The 14,548-nt window shown below is 33.7% G+C and overlaps 1 protein-coding gene across 17 annotated transcripts in view; it reads left to right on the forward strand.

The window, feature by feature from the left end:
* Positions 1-7,253: 7,253 nt before the first annotated feature.
* LOC134271882 (uncharacterized) overlaps positions 7,254-14,548 on the forward strand; it is a 44,086-nt gene continuing 36,791 nt past the window's right edge. For 10 of the 17 annotated variants that reach the window (XM_062754103.1, XM_062754109.1, XM_062754110.1 and 7 more), the window contains exons 1-3: positions 12,697-12,792; positions 12,950-13,015; positions 14,436-14,501. The gene's annotated coding sequence lies outside the window, so the exon portion shown is untranslated. Of the gene's footprint in view, positions 7,345-12,696; positions 12,793-12,949; positions 13,016-14,435; positions 14,502-14,548 lie in introns of those variants that run through there. The other 7 variants (XM_062754102.1, XM_062754104.1, XM_062754107.1 and 4 more) reach the window with 2 other exon arrangements.

The following is a 14,548-nucleotide window of genomic DNA, read 5'->3' on the forward strand; positions in this document are numbered from 1 at the left end:
TTTAAAAGGCATTATTACGCCTTTCCAAAAGGCGTTATTATGCCTTTTACTTTCAATACATAACTAAACATATTTAGCCCAACCGAGGGGGGGGGGGTGCAGATATCGTACCTTTGCTACATGAATTTCACAAATAGATATATACTAATTTCTCAAAAAATAATTTGAACAGATAGCAATTAGATTTCCAGGAAAAAAGATTTTGAAATGCGTCATATTTTTTCAATGTTGAACCAACTAAGTCCTTCTTTCATACCAGACACACCTCTACCAAGGGTCATTGATTTCAATTGCTCATTATACCCATGCAAATAGTTGCCTGCTTTTTTCCAAGAAGAGAGAAAAATATCTTCAAATGACATAAATTTTAATACACTGTACATGGCAGCAAAGCTCCAAGATAAGTCTGCCTATGTCCTAAATCTTCACAAGTAGAGTGTTGTCTTCTCTTAATACGAATGCAAACAGTTGTCAGTGAGATGTGCAGGAATATAGATAATTGCATAAATAAACATGGTTTTAATTAAATCTTTATATATTAACATAAGATAACGCCTTTTCCTTTTCCTTTTCATGTAGGCCAGTACGTAATACGAATGCGAATGGGGTAAACCCCCCCTCCAAACATACACACTTTTGAGGAAAAGTCTTGCTACAGTTTAAATATTATAATTATGTTCCCCAAACGAAGTTGGGGAACATATTGTTTTTACTCTGTTTCTTATTATTATTATTATTATTTTTCTTCTTCCTGGGAAAATTTTGTCCACGAGTGATCTTGTAAACTACACATCCGACTTAGGTGAAACCTTTTTAGGGTTAGTAGGCATGTTATGTAGAGTTGCCAAACAAAGGTCATTTTGCGCGCACGTGCTTGCAAGAGCGCGCACGTGCAATAGGTGAAATTACCAATATAATGGATATTGCCGTAACTTTTCTATTTTTTGATGAAATTTTTTGAAACTCATAATGTAAGGATACATTAGTAGTATAAACAAGATAGCATGGTCAAAATAGCAAGATTTCACGCGCATGCACGTGCGCTTCGCTCTGATTGGCTGAAACTAAAGTCTCAATAACTTTCTTGTTTCTTGTCATAATCCTTTGAAATTTTGAACATAGTCCTACATTATGAAGATCTACCGCATGATATATAAGAATTTTCATGAAAGCATGCGCATGTGCGCGTGCTGCAAGCTGATTGGCTGAAACTTTAAATGGCAATATCTCCTTTGTTTTTTGACGAAATTCTTTGAAATTTAAAATATAGTCATGCATTAGGATATCCTACGAAATGATATAGAAAAAAAATCATGAAATCACGCGCATGCACGTGTGCTGCAATCTGATTGGCTGAAACTTTAAATTGCTATTTCTCCTTTGTTTTTTGACGAAATTTTTTGAAATTTAAAATATGGTCATGCATTAGGATATCCTACAAAATGATATAAACAAATCATTAAATTACGTGCATGCACGTGTGCTGCAATCTGATTAGCTGAAACTTTAAATGGCTATAACTCCCTTGTTTTTCAACCAAACAGGATGGGATTTAGAACATAGATAGATGTAAGGGACTCCTACAAGAAGGTATGGTCACCATGCACGTGCACGCACGTGCGTGCATTTGAAACGAGTATATTTATAAATACTCTTGAATGAGTGATTTTTATTACTTTTGGACTGAATGCTTTAATATATAGTATATTAAAATATATAAATAGTGTAGACAAGATGATAAGGTCATAACGCACATGCATTCACATGCGCTTGGGTGCAATGCTAAAAATTGAATATAATTGGTATCCTTCTGGGAAAGCGTTGTAAAAGTCAAAAATGCACAGAGTTTGTCTTATTTAATGAAGCTTACAGGGAACATGGCACCGAAAGGGAGTTGGGGAGCGTTTGGGGAACATCTGTAACGGTTCCCGTTACAATTAGCACTAGTTAACTATTGGTTTCTTGGTTCCTGAACATTTTGTTGCAGTATGTAAAACTGTGGCAAATTATTGCATTTAAATAAAGTTTTACCGAGTATTTCCCCCACGAATTTGGCCAGTGTATGGGGCAACATGAAAAACATAATGGGCATATTCATATAGATTTTATTTCTAGGATACTGACCCATAAAGTTGGTAAGGTTACAAACACATCTTGTTGTTTACATGAAAAAGTTACATGTATGAGCTAGGACCTTCGGGCTACAACAAGATGTGTTTGTGAAACACTATGCGCCCGGCGGCAACAAAGTTTGAAAAATATAATTTTAGCATATAGGTCACAGTCAAGATCACACGGTTATTTGAAAGAACTTGATTAGTTTACTACGCATACCAAATATGAAATCTCTATCTCTCATGGTTCAAAAGTTATTGTTAAAGTTCAAAAGAGCTATTTTTAGCATATAGGACACAGTCAAGGTTACAAGGTCATTGACCTTGGTGTCTTGTGAAAGGGCTTAGTTAGTGGAGTATGCATGCTAAATATTAAGCCTCTATCTTTCTTCCTTCAGAAAAAATGGCGACGGTTAAAGTTTGTCGACAAAAAAAATCTATATTTAACGTATAGGTCACAGTCAAGGTCACAAGGTCATTGACCATGGTGTCATTCAAAAGAACGTAATCAGTGGTGTATGCTTACCAAACATGAAGTCTCTATCTTTTATGGTTCAAAAGTCATGGCGAAGGTTAAAGTTTGCATAAAAGCTATTTTTAGCATAGAGGTCACAGTCAAGGTCACAAGATCATTGACCTTGGTGTCATTTGAAAGAGCTTTTATTAGTGGAGTATGCATCCCAAACACGAAACCTTTTCGCGTTATTACGCACAGGCACCTGACGTTACTTATTTTTCTTTTAATAAAAAAAAATACACACATACCTAATAATAAACATTAGGTATGTGTATATTTTTTTATTAAAAGAAAAATAAGTAACGTCAGGTGCCTGTGGTTTCAGCTGTGCAAAAATACTGTTTCGACAGTTGACTTGTACATGTAAGCTTGCAATCTACATTTGGGTATATTATAATTCTGCGAGTTTCTCGTACTGTAACTTGATGAATTACATCGTAAGTTTGGGATTATATCAGTTAGATATTCAGGAACTTGGTTTTTATCAATTTTATACATTGTCGTTAGTCTAGTCTTTTTCCTTCTTTCGTGTAATCACACTACTCAACGCGTTATCGGCAACTCGGTTGTTATCGGACACTCGGTGCAAGAAAAGCAATGTTTAGAAAATGTGGGTAATTTTACATTTCATATATCAACGATAAATTTGTATTTCAGCAAATAAAGTTTGTGATCTATGACAGATAACTGATGATACTTTCAGCAGCAGAAAGCACAAACCAAATCACTCTCTTTCAAAAGATCTACAGCTCTTTCAAATGATATTTTACAAAAATTTCGGACTATGTCATCACATTTTAACTTCTGTAGAGTTCAAAATAAGTTTATTTTGTTAAACAAACTGATCTATTTATTCTATGGACAATTAGATACCTTGAGATCAGCAAACTGGGATTAAAAATCCAAATTAAAGGTTAGTAAACAGTCTTTTAAAATGTCTCGTTAGTTGAAAACATGTTATCGTCAACTCGGTTGATGTTGCCGGATACTTCGGTTTTTGACGAATGTACGTTATCGGAAACTCAGGTTAAAAAGTTTCCTTTAGCTTCATAAATAGATTGGAAAATTCCATTATAATCTGCCAATCCTTGAAAATAGCAAACGTAAAAGTCTGTTTTGATATAAATGTATATAAAATTTATAAATAAGATTAATAATTATAAATTTATTATAGAACTCATCTGTTCAACCATTTTTCTTGTTTTCCATCCAAGAGAACAGGCAGTTTCAAACGTAAATTATCATGTTTAATTAATGATAACAATTTTGCTTTAGTCTTCCGATATAGTTTACACGTATTACGTTATTTTGAGGGAAAAAACAAGTAAGTTCAATTTCCCCCATGATCCCCGGGGAACATTTTTTTCGTCCAGTAATGTTAATCGTATTATCACGTCACAGTTACACATATATAGCAGGTATGGCTTAAGAAGGCATGTCCCATATATGAAACAAGTGCCTGTGGTTGTGACGTCAGGACTTATGTTGCTTCGCAGAGGAACGTTAACATATTTTTAGAATCACCCATATAGGACTTTTTAAATACTTGATCATGTGATCTTTTGTCAATCAGACAGCTCCCAACATTAAAGAAAAATAATAATTCTTAATTCTTTTTTATACAATGTAACATGGATATGTAGTAGATTAAAGAGACTATCCTTTAACAAAAAACGTGGTTCAAAAAATTTTTTTTAAAAAAATGAGTTCAGGGAGCCGACTGGAATTTTATTGTGTTAGAAACGCTTTGATAAAAAAAAATACATAGCTTATTTTCCAACCGTTAAAAATACCTATTAAGGAGGAGGGGTGCTAGTTGATTCACTTCAGTTCCTCGTATTTTTAACTTTTTTCTACAAACAGTTATTTGCGTTTTCAATTACAAGGGGGGGGGGGGGGTAGAGATTTTTTGCTTCAGTATAAACACCCAATAGCAATGCAAAATCCATGTCAGCCCCCCCCCCCCAATCCATCTGAGCATTAGCGCAATCAACACATTGAATTCGAGCACACTGCAGGATGTAACAACCTCCGATGTTTTAGAGATCCGTATTTACGATTTTAAAAAAAAAAATGTTAAAGTCAGAATTTTGAATTTCATGTCATATATTTTGGTCTAACTACCTTTTTGGAAATTCACCTAACCACCCTTGAGTTTAAATTGTTTTGTATGTACATACCAAACTGATAAATGTATTTGTGTTCGAAAGGTTGTGAGTTTGAAACTCAGCGGCGACTGAACTAAGTCGATCAAAATGGGTAGCAACTGTTTCTTCATCATGCGTTCAGCAAATTGATTTTATATTGTTGAACGCCCTCCTACGTTTTTTCCAGTCATTTGGAGAAGCCATCACTTGCCGGCGGAGAGCTTCAAAATTTGTCATATACTCAGCACCTATAGGGCCGTTGAGCAGTGAGAGATCTTTTTTGTGGTAGCACCTACTGCGACGTCCCACTGTGGGATACGAACCCGCGACGTAAGGATCAACTCCTTACTTGGCGACTCTAGAGCAGACACTCTAACCACTGCGCCACACAGGGGACCTCGGTACCTTGTAATGAAATTTAAAACTTGTACCATATTTTCAAACAGGTCAATGCAGATTTCAGTGAGAAATGCCAAAAAACACACAATTTTCAAAAGTTACATATTCTTAAATAGGCATAGTATAGCCAAAAATTTGAATTTCGAGCCAGCCACTTTAAATATTTAGATTTCTTACGGATTTCTGTCGCTTCTATGCGTTTTCCCTTAATTTATGACAACCTTTGTTTCTGATAACAAAAAACCGAGTTATCCGATAACAAAGTGCATTATTCAACCGTATTTCCGATAACATACTGAAAGTTAAACTCGGGCAGTTTTTGCCCTTTAATTACACATTTGCAAGATTCTGAGGAAGTTTTCTTGTGGACAATCATTAACGCAAGGTAAACAAGGATTTTGAAGAAAAAAGGCTATTTATACAGCAATGCCAATCGGAGAAAAACTTGCAAAATATAACAAATTTGACTTTAAAAGCCCTCCAAGGGCTAACAAATGCTATACTAGTACGTATCGAGGCTTTATTTTGTATCCGTATTCATATCTGTTTACAAAAAGCACAATGAATATTCTCTGTTTCTATTTTAACAGAGTTTATTTAAAATAATTTACTAACCTGTCAAAAATTGTTATCAACCGAGTGTCCGATAACAACCGAGTAGCCGATAACGCGTTGAGCAGTGTGGTAATGGTTCCCATCCAGTTTCAAAGTAAAGTGCATCTATAGATGCTAACAGAGATAAGCCTGTGACAATTCTAGCAGCACATAGTTGTAATTTTTCTAATTTTTCGCTGTCACCTACATTACATTCACCCCACACCAAGGAAGCGTATTCTAACTGTGGCCTAATAAAGGTTGTGTACATGAGTGAAAGAGTTCCAGAAATTTCTTGAAATTTCACTCCAAGAAATTTCTTGACAAGCAAAAAAAAAAAAAAAAAAAAAGGCTATACTAGCCCAAACGTCAAAAACCTATTTCGTGTTGGGGTTGGGGGGGGGGGGGGTGGAGTAGTCTATGGTCTATGACTTCTATTGCATCAAATCTTTCACTTTTTCATACCCATTTCATTTCACACATGTTCGCGTTTACCAGGGGGGGGGGGGGGGGGTCAGCGTTTTCCAAGGGGAGTCCATGGTAACTTTTTTCTTGCTTTAGTACATGTATATACATTTTTTAACCTTCAGTTGTAAATTCCCCGACCCCCCTCTAGATCCGCGCATGTATTATATCAAAAGAATTTGACGAATAAGCATTTGGAATTAAAACAAATACAAAAGGGGGGTTGATATCTTTTACCTGAACCCTCGTAATTTATTCCTGCTATCATATAGTTATTATGAGTATCCATAGTAAAAATGTTGATGTACACTCTTAATGCACTTTGAAAAAAAAATTAAAATGCGTTGATGTTGTTTCAAAATTGACGATGATTCAGTAATATATTTTTTCAAAGTGCGATAATTTTGTCACAGTCCCGTTTCTAACCCACTTTCAATATTTTTTTTTTTCAAAATGCATTTTTTTCAAATTCCGTTGAGGCACACGTTTAGAAAAAAAAAATTAATATATAATGTCGTCTTTTTTGCTAAGCATTAAAAATGTAATTTTAAAATTATAAGTCATTTGTATATATCTTTGTCAAAAATGGAAACAAACAATAAAAAAGCCTTAAGGTCAGACGGCACGTTCCTCAAATATATGTTTTGAATCTCTTGGTATTATATAAAAAACTATTCTTATTTGTCATTCTCCTCTGATTTCTACATTGTTTTCAAAATGTTTTTAAATATAAGTACACCAAAAATTGTCTTAAAAGACATTTAAAAATTACCCATAAGGGCTATATAAAAAATATAGACCTATGGTATTTTGGCCAAATGCCTGGTAAGGTACCCTAATTTTTTGTGAGGAAACTTGTTTAAGTACTTATACTTCAAGGACAAATTCTTAGGAAAAATTATATATTTTTGAGGAACTTGTCGTCTGACCTTAATTTACATGTGTTCAAAAGCTGTACTGGGTCATGTATATAATTTATAAACATCGGGATCGTAATGTGAAATAATAATTTTAGAACGACAACTCGGTCAAGTAGAACCGACGGCACGGCGACTGACTTTGAAGATATGGAATAGAGTGTTAACAAGCATCAAAGTCACCGTTGAAAGTATGTATAAGCCTACAAATCATTGTTAAAGGCAATAATTTAGGGGTACGGGTATGGAGTAAACAAAGTAAATAATAATTTCATTTGTTTACGATAACTTTGAAACAAGGAAGTTATTTGATTTTTGTAAACTGGACAACGCCACAGTTAAGGTACCTTCTCTACACTGTACACTAAAGAGTTCTGATTCTACTGGACAACGCCACAGTTAAGGTACCCTCTCTACACTGTACACTAAAGAGTTCTGATTCTATTGGACAACGCCACAGTTAAGGTACCCTCTCTACACTGAACACTAAAGAGTTCTGATTCTATTGGACAACGCCACAGTTAAGGTACCCTCTCTACACTGAACACTAAAGAGTTCTGATTCTACTGGACAACGCCACAGTTAAGGTACCCTCTCTACACTGTACACTAAAGAGTTCTGATTCTATTGGACAATGCCACAGTCAAAGGAACCCTCTCTACCAGTCTAGACGAACTCCAAAAACGGCGTTAACGGAAGTGAGAATTTCAGTCCAGAAAAGACTCCAAAAAACGAGTCCAACGCATGCGCAGTTATATAAAAAACGGTGAAAAATCGTGAAAAGTGGGCTCTTATAAAAAGTGTTTTTGCAAAAAATTGGATTACCTTACAATAATGTAAGTACTCAGAAATGATTAATAATAAACGGTTTTAGAGAACGTATTTGTTAGAATTTTGATTTCATGTGCAAATAGTTTTTAATTTCAAGTCAAAGTTGACCAACTTCGAGGTTCAGCCAGACATCGTACAAGTAGGATACAAAATACAAATTAAACAGTCGTAATCTTATGAAAACATCTCTGTGGTTGATAATTTGTTTGTAGTGACTAAGTTAGTCATTTTAGAACTACTTTTACTGATTTTAGAAGTTTTTTTTGTAAGTAAGGAATGCTAGCGAATTTTCAGTTCGAATTTCCTCTGTCTTTCATGTCTATCGTGTACGAATGAATTTCAGGATGTTTAGATCAGCAATGAGCAACTGCATTGTAAATACATCTTACCAATAATTAAAAAAGTACTGAATTGATGGTTTTAATCATAAATAAGAGTCGATCAGGTGACAGTTACATGAGAATCCAATCAGTTTCCACATTTCCTCCGAGGCTTTTTTGAAAAAAGTTCACGTTTCAAGTTAGATCAAATACAAAGAAAAATAAACGTTTGGGAATTAAATATATAATAAAAGGGAAAAATATGTAAAATTGAACATGTAATATATATGTTGTCACTGTTAAACATTGACCGAATTTTTACCTGTTTGTAATATTATTTCGTCATATAATCCTGTATGACATCTGAATATTGAGAGCTTTAGTTATCACCATCGCTATATATATACCTAATGTTTTCACATATGAATAGATATAATAATGAAAACATTTTTAGAATTATAATCTATGAAATTAAGAACTTAAAAAAAATCATTCTTTTAAAATTACGGTAAAAAAGTCTTCTCAAATCGAACCTGTTAACATCTCTGCTCCGCCGCCAAAATTGTGCGGTTTTTTCATTAAAAAAAACGATATATATAAGTGTCTTAGAAGTAAAATTTAAGCATCTTTACAGTAGGAATTATGGCATAAAATTTAAATCAAGGGGACAAGTTAGAAAATTTATTCTTACCGACTTTATTGAATCCCGGTGTCGTACGTATATCCCAAATCACTATTTTGCAAGAGTACAGAGTGATAAATAAGTCAATAACCACTAAATAATTTAATGGGTACAATTATTTATTCAACAAAAATTGAAATCCAGTCACAGTTTACTAAATACAGCCATTATTCAGTCGTATTTGTGGAGAAAGCGAACGACAATCCATCGTTTGTTTACATCGGAAGCCATTTTGCCGCAATGCATGACGGAGCCAAAGACTTCTTTTTTGGAGTTCACGCCGTTTTTGGAGTTCGTCTAGACTGTCTACACTGCACTCTAAACAGAACTAAAGAGTTCTGAAAACAGTGGTATTGTAAACTGAGCAACGGTAGCAATGCCCAATATTTTTTAAGGAGTCCAAAAAATGTCAGGGTTTTTTTATATTCATAGACGACTTTCACATTTACAAAAGTTATTCCCCTTTGCGGGGTCAATCCGGGGTCAACCAGCGTAAGACGCTGTTTTCCCTCTATAACCTTACCAACTTTATGGGTCAGTATCCTAGAAAAAAAATCTATATGAATATGCAAATTATGTTTTTCATGTTGCCCCATACTCTGGCAATACACCATATACACGTGCAGATTGAAATTGTACTATAACGTTTGAGATTTAAAAATATTAACAGGTAATTTATAAAGGACAAAGTGGGAAAAATGAGCGTTACGCCAACAATGGGAGATAACTCTTAGGAATGTGAAATTCGTTTATTGTGTAAAGTACACTGATTCATTTCTCAAATCGGGTGAAAATTAAGCTTTTTGTGAATGTTTAAAAAATGCAGAATTCTTACAGAGTTATCCATCTTTTTGAGGAAAATGATTAGAAAGTGTACATCGGCCAATAAAAAGCAGATAATACAGGAATCATGAGGAATGCTAGATCAAAATGATTTAGCAATATAACCTAGGTACCAGTTAGTTAACTTTATCTGAAATATCATAATATTCTCGTGCCACTGTTGAGACACAGACAAATATATGACACAGTTTGTAAAATGCAAGAGTTGTCTTCCTTTGTTTTCCTTATTTATATAGAGTCTGTCATTATCCATCTGTTCTGTTGTTTTTATAGTGTGAAACCTAATTATACTATAACAATTAGCAGAGGCGGTTGAATCCCCTCAGTTAACTTTCTGAGGACCTGACAGGTTCAATTTATACAAATATATGATTGAGCAATATATACGAATTAATGTTAGACTACTTGTCATTTATCAGTTAGGCCAGATAAAATTAATCTTTAGATTCTCATCCCCGCCCGCCCCTCTCAAAATGTCCCGCCCCGGTGTTTTTTATTTTGATTTTTGGGTATTTTCAAGTATTGTTATTCAGCAAATATTTAGATCAAAGTTTAAGAGTTATCTCCCATCTGTACAATGTATAAAATTCACGTGTCGCTATTTATAGCAAAAGAGTCATGTGAAAAATGGAGAAAAATCTGCAATAAAAGCAGTTTAAATATTGAAGGAATAGATAATTTGTCAGTATAGATTTTACTTTGAAGAAAAAAATAAAACATCGTTGGCAGACTTTTGAGAATGTGAAGTGCTAAGGAAATGACTTATGTTAACTCTTAAAACTGTTCAGGCCTAGGTTCTTCAGTAAAATTTTATTAGAATATTTTATGGATTTTGCAAATATGACCTATTTTAATGTCGAATATGTCAAGTCTCAAGATCGATCAAATTTTGGGGAAGGTGGAAATCTATAATATTTTACACAAAACAGAGGGATTTGTTGGTAAAACTAAAAGGTGTTTGGAGAAAGGTCGAGGAGAAGTCATGGTTACACAATTTATTGGTATCCTCATTGGGTGTGCCGTATATGTGTACTTGATAATTTGTTAATTAATTAACTTTGAATTTAATTATCTAAAAGCGATAATTTTCTTTCAATATTTAAAAGAATATGAAAAGAAAATCTATTCATTTTGAGATTGACATATAATGAAAAAAAATGTGTACAAAGAGTGCATGTTTTTTGTTATTTATACAATTTAACACTTATAAAAAAATAAAAAATAAAATCCGCCCACCCGCCCCGATTTTTTAGCAAATTTGGATGAGAATCTAAAGATTAATTTTATGTGGCCTTATGTACAGAAAAATCAAAGTGATGCTGGCTCTGAAGCGATCAGCTCTTACATGTACAGCTTGGCTCTTCTACTCGCTAGCTCTTACAACATGGCTCTTTGAGTTACTGGCTCTAACAGATCAGCTCTTATGAAATTGTTTTTAACCGGCTCTTACAGCTCAGCTCTTACTGGCTCCCCCAGTAGCTTTCTTGGTGATAAATAATATCCAAAGCCAGGAAAGACATATTCAGTCACATCTATCATGTCTAAAGCTTTAAATATATTTATTCTTTTTAAAAAATACTACTTACTTATCATCAATTGATAGCCGCTTGTGTTCTCACTTCTGCATCAACTTCATCGCTTCAGTTGTATTTATAATCTCTGCCAAATGACGCCACCTAGCTGAACATTACTATAAAACAAGACTTGTACCGGAATAACTCTTCCCGGATTGTCTCATTTTTTAAAGAAATAAACTTGTCAATAAAAGTCAAAGTATGATTATAAATGAAGTTTTTTATTTGACTTTCATTATTTTCTTCAACAAGGTAAGTCAATCTTGAAATTTAGTCTTGTTCACTTTGAGATGAACTCTATTTTGGTTTTCGCACACGATAGCCTTTGAAAGAAATTTAATCAATAAAATACTTCAGCTGTTTCAGAACATAGTTCATAAACAAGAATATAAAATATATCACATTGACAATGAAGTAAACAGACCATCAGACGTTCAATTCACATTGTTTACATTTTTTTCTACACACGAGTTGGCTGCCATACTGGATATGAACGAGTCAATTCCCGCCATACTTCAAACATTCAGGGTTGGTAATTCTTGGGGGCATCTCAAACTTCATAAAAAGATCCCCGAAACATTTGAAAACTTGAAGAAAAGTAGTTTATTAAGCCATACTTTTCAAGCTCTTTTCTATTACAGAATTAAAACGAGGCTGAGGATATCTGGAAAGTTACCTCCCCCTTGCTTGGGCATTGCTAGCAAGGCCACAGTTAAGGACCCTTAATCTCAATGAGATGTCATAGGGACTTAAATCTTGGTCTGGTGTCCCTATGACCTTTCAGCTCACTCCCGTACAATGTGATTAGGGATTTTTTGCGACGACTTCAACCGCTTTTTTCAATCAATACTCTCTATCAATTTACAATAAAACATTCCTTTATTACCTTAAAAAGGTTTTTAAAAATCCAGATGTCCAGAAATGTCATTTCTTGTGATAAATTGCACTATAATTATAAGTTTCACAATGTGTGACCAAATATTACTATAATTAATAATAATAGTTTTAGTTTATAGTTTAGTGAGTTAGTAAAATGGCTTTGTTAACAAGTAAAAATTTGACGGTGATAGCTGTAGTAATTAATGATTTTTTAAAAACCATATCTAGCCCTAAGATTTCGTAAGACACCATGACTTTTATCAATAAACTAAAGCACAAATAAGTCAAACACTGGTACATGTACTACAAAATAAATTGTCTATCAGATTCTGATTAGAATCCTGAAGCATTAATTTACCAGTTTTGCATGATCATAATGTCTACTAAGAACTGTAACAGTGAACTGCATTTTGTGTCAATCTTTAATTTGTTTGTGTTAATTTTGACAGATTCTACACATGCAATGTACAACGTGTGAGAGGATTGCAAGGATAACGATCCATTATACAGGTATTTTTTTCCACCTTTATATACAGGAGTGTAAATCGGAATGAAACATTTCCATGAATAATCTAAGTTAAACCATACTACATGTATAACATTAGTCTTTTAAGACATTGAAGCTTTACAGAAATATTTACTCATTGTACTTAGTTTGTTTTGACAGGTCTCCCAGGATGTGCTGTTTAACTATGTAAAGCTAAATAGGCTGAAGAAACCACCGTTTTGACAGGTTTAAAAAAATCTTTTAATTTTTAGCTCACCTGAGCCGAAGGTTCAAGTGAGCTTTTCTGATCACATTTTATCTGGTGTCTGTCTGTCTGTCCGTCTGTGTGTAAACTTTTCACATTTTCACAAGAACCGCTGGGCCTATTTTAACTAAACTTTCCACAATGCATCCTTAGGTGAAGGGGATTCAAGTTTCTTCAAATGAAGGGCCATGTCTTCATTTAAGCAGAGATAATTTGGAATTAAGGAAAATTTGATGGGATGTTTTAAAAATCTTCTTTTAAAAAGAACCGCTGTGCCAGGAAAGATGAAACTTATGGGGAAACATCCTCAGGTAGTGTACATTTAAGGTTATTCAAATCATGACCCCTGGAGGTAGGGCGGGGCCAAAATGGCTGACCAAAGTTTTACATAGAAATATATAAGAAAATTCTTTAAATATCTTCTTCTCAAGAATGACAAAGACATAACTCATCATATTTATATGGAAACATCCTCAGGTAGTGTAGATTGAAATTTGTTCAAAACATGACCCCCATGGTTAGGGTGGGGACACAATGGTCGACGAGTTTTACTTACATAGAAGTATGTAGGAAAATTCTTTAAAAATCTTTTTTCTCAAGAATAGCAAATCCATAATTCATCATATTTATATGGAAGCATCTTCAGATAGTGTAGATTCCATTTAATTTGTTCAAATCATGACCCCCGGGGGTAGGGAAGGGCCACAATGGCTGACCAAAGTTTAACCAGGTACATAGAGATATATAGGAAAATTCTTTAAAAATCTTCTTCTTAAGAATAGCAAAGCCATAATTTTTTTTTTTTTTTTTTTGTAATAAGATTTTATTCAGTATTTTTTATAAATAACAACAATACATAAACAAAAATAATGATAGAGAAACATGAAAATCTATATGTTGTTAAATACATCAATTGTTTACATATTTATGCCAAGTAAAGTAAATTCGATGTTTTTTCGATTATAACATTTTTTTATAGTGCATATACATATAATGGAATCAATGCAAAGCCATAATTGATAATATATTTGTTCAAATCATGACCCCCTTGGGTAGGGTTAGGCCACAATGCCCAACCAAAGTTTCACATAGAAATATTTAGGAAAATTCTCATCTTCTCAAGAGGGGCAAAGCCATGATTGGTCATGGGACTACTTTTGGATTTAAACTTTTCAATTATAAACCAATTTCTATTTTTTCCTAGCCATAGTGCTCAGGTGAGTGATGTGGCCCATGAGCCTCTTGTTTAATATTACGGGTTGGTATTTTAAAGACTTGACAAAATTCAGGTCTACATTTCCATGAACAATAAAAAATATACCATACAATCACATTAGTTTTTTTCAAGACATTGAAGCTATACAGAAATATTTACTCATTGTACTGTGTTTATTTTGACAGGTCTCCCAGGATGTGCTGTCTACCTATGTAAAGATAATGAAGAGGAAGAAATCACCAATTTAACAGGTTTAATTAATAATAACTAATTAAGGCTTCATGAAACATTTCCACGA

This window comes from Saccostrea cucullata, unplaced genomic scaffold (genome assembly GCF_032062105.1).
Source record: "Saccostrea cucullata isolate Sc308-1 unplaced genomic scaffold, CSIRO_AGI_Scuc_v1 ctg1462, whole genome shotgun sequence".
Taxonomy (NCBI): Eukaryota; Metazoa; Mollusca; class Bivalvia; order Ostreida; family Ostreidae; genus Saccostrea; species Saccostrea cuccullata.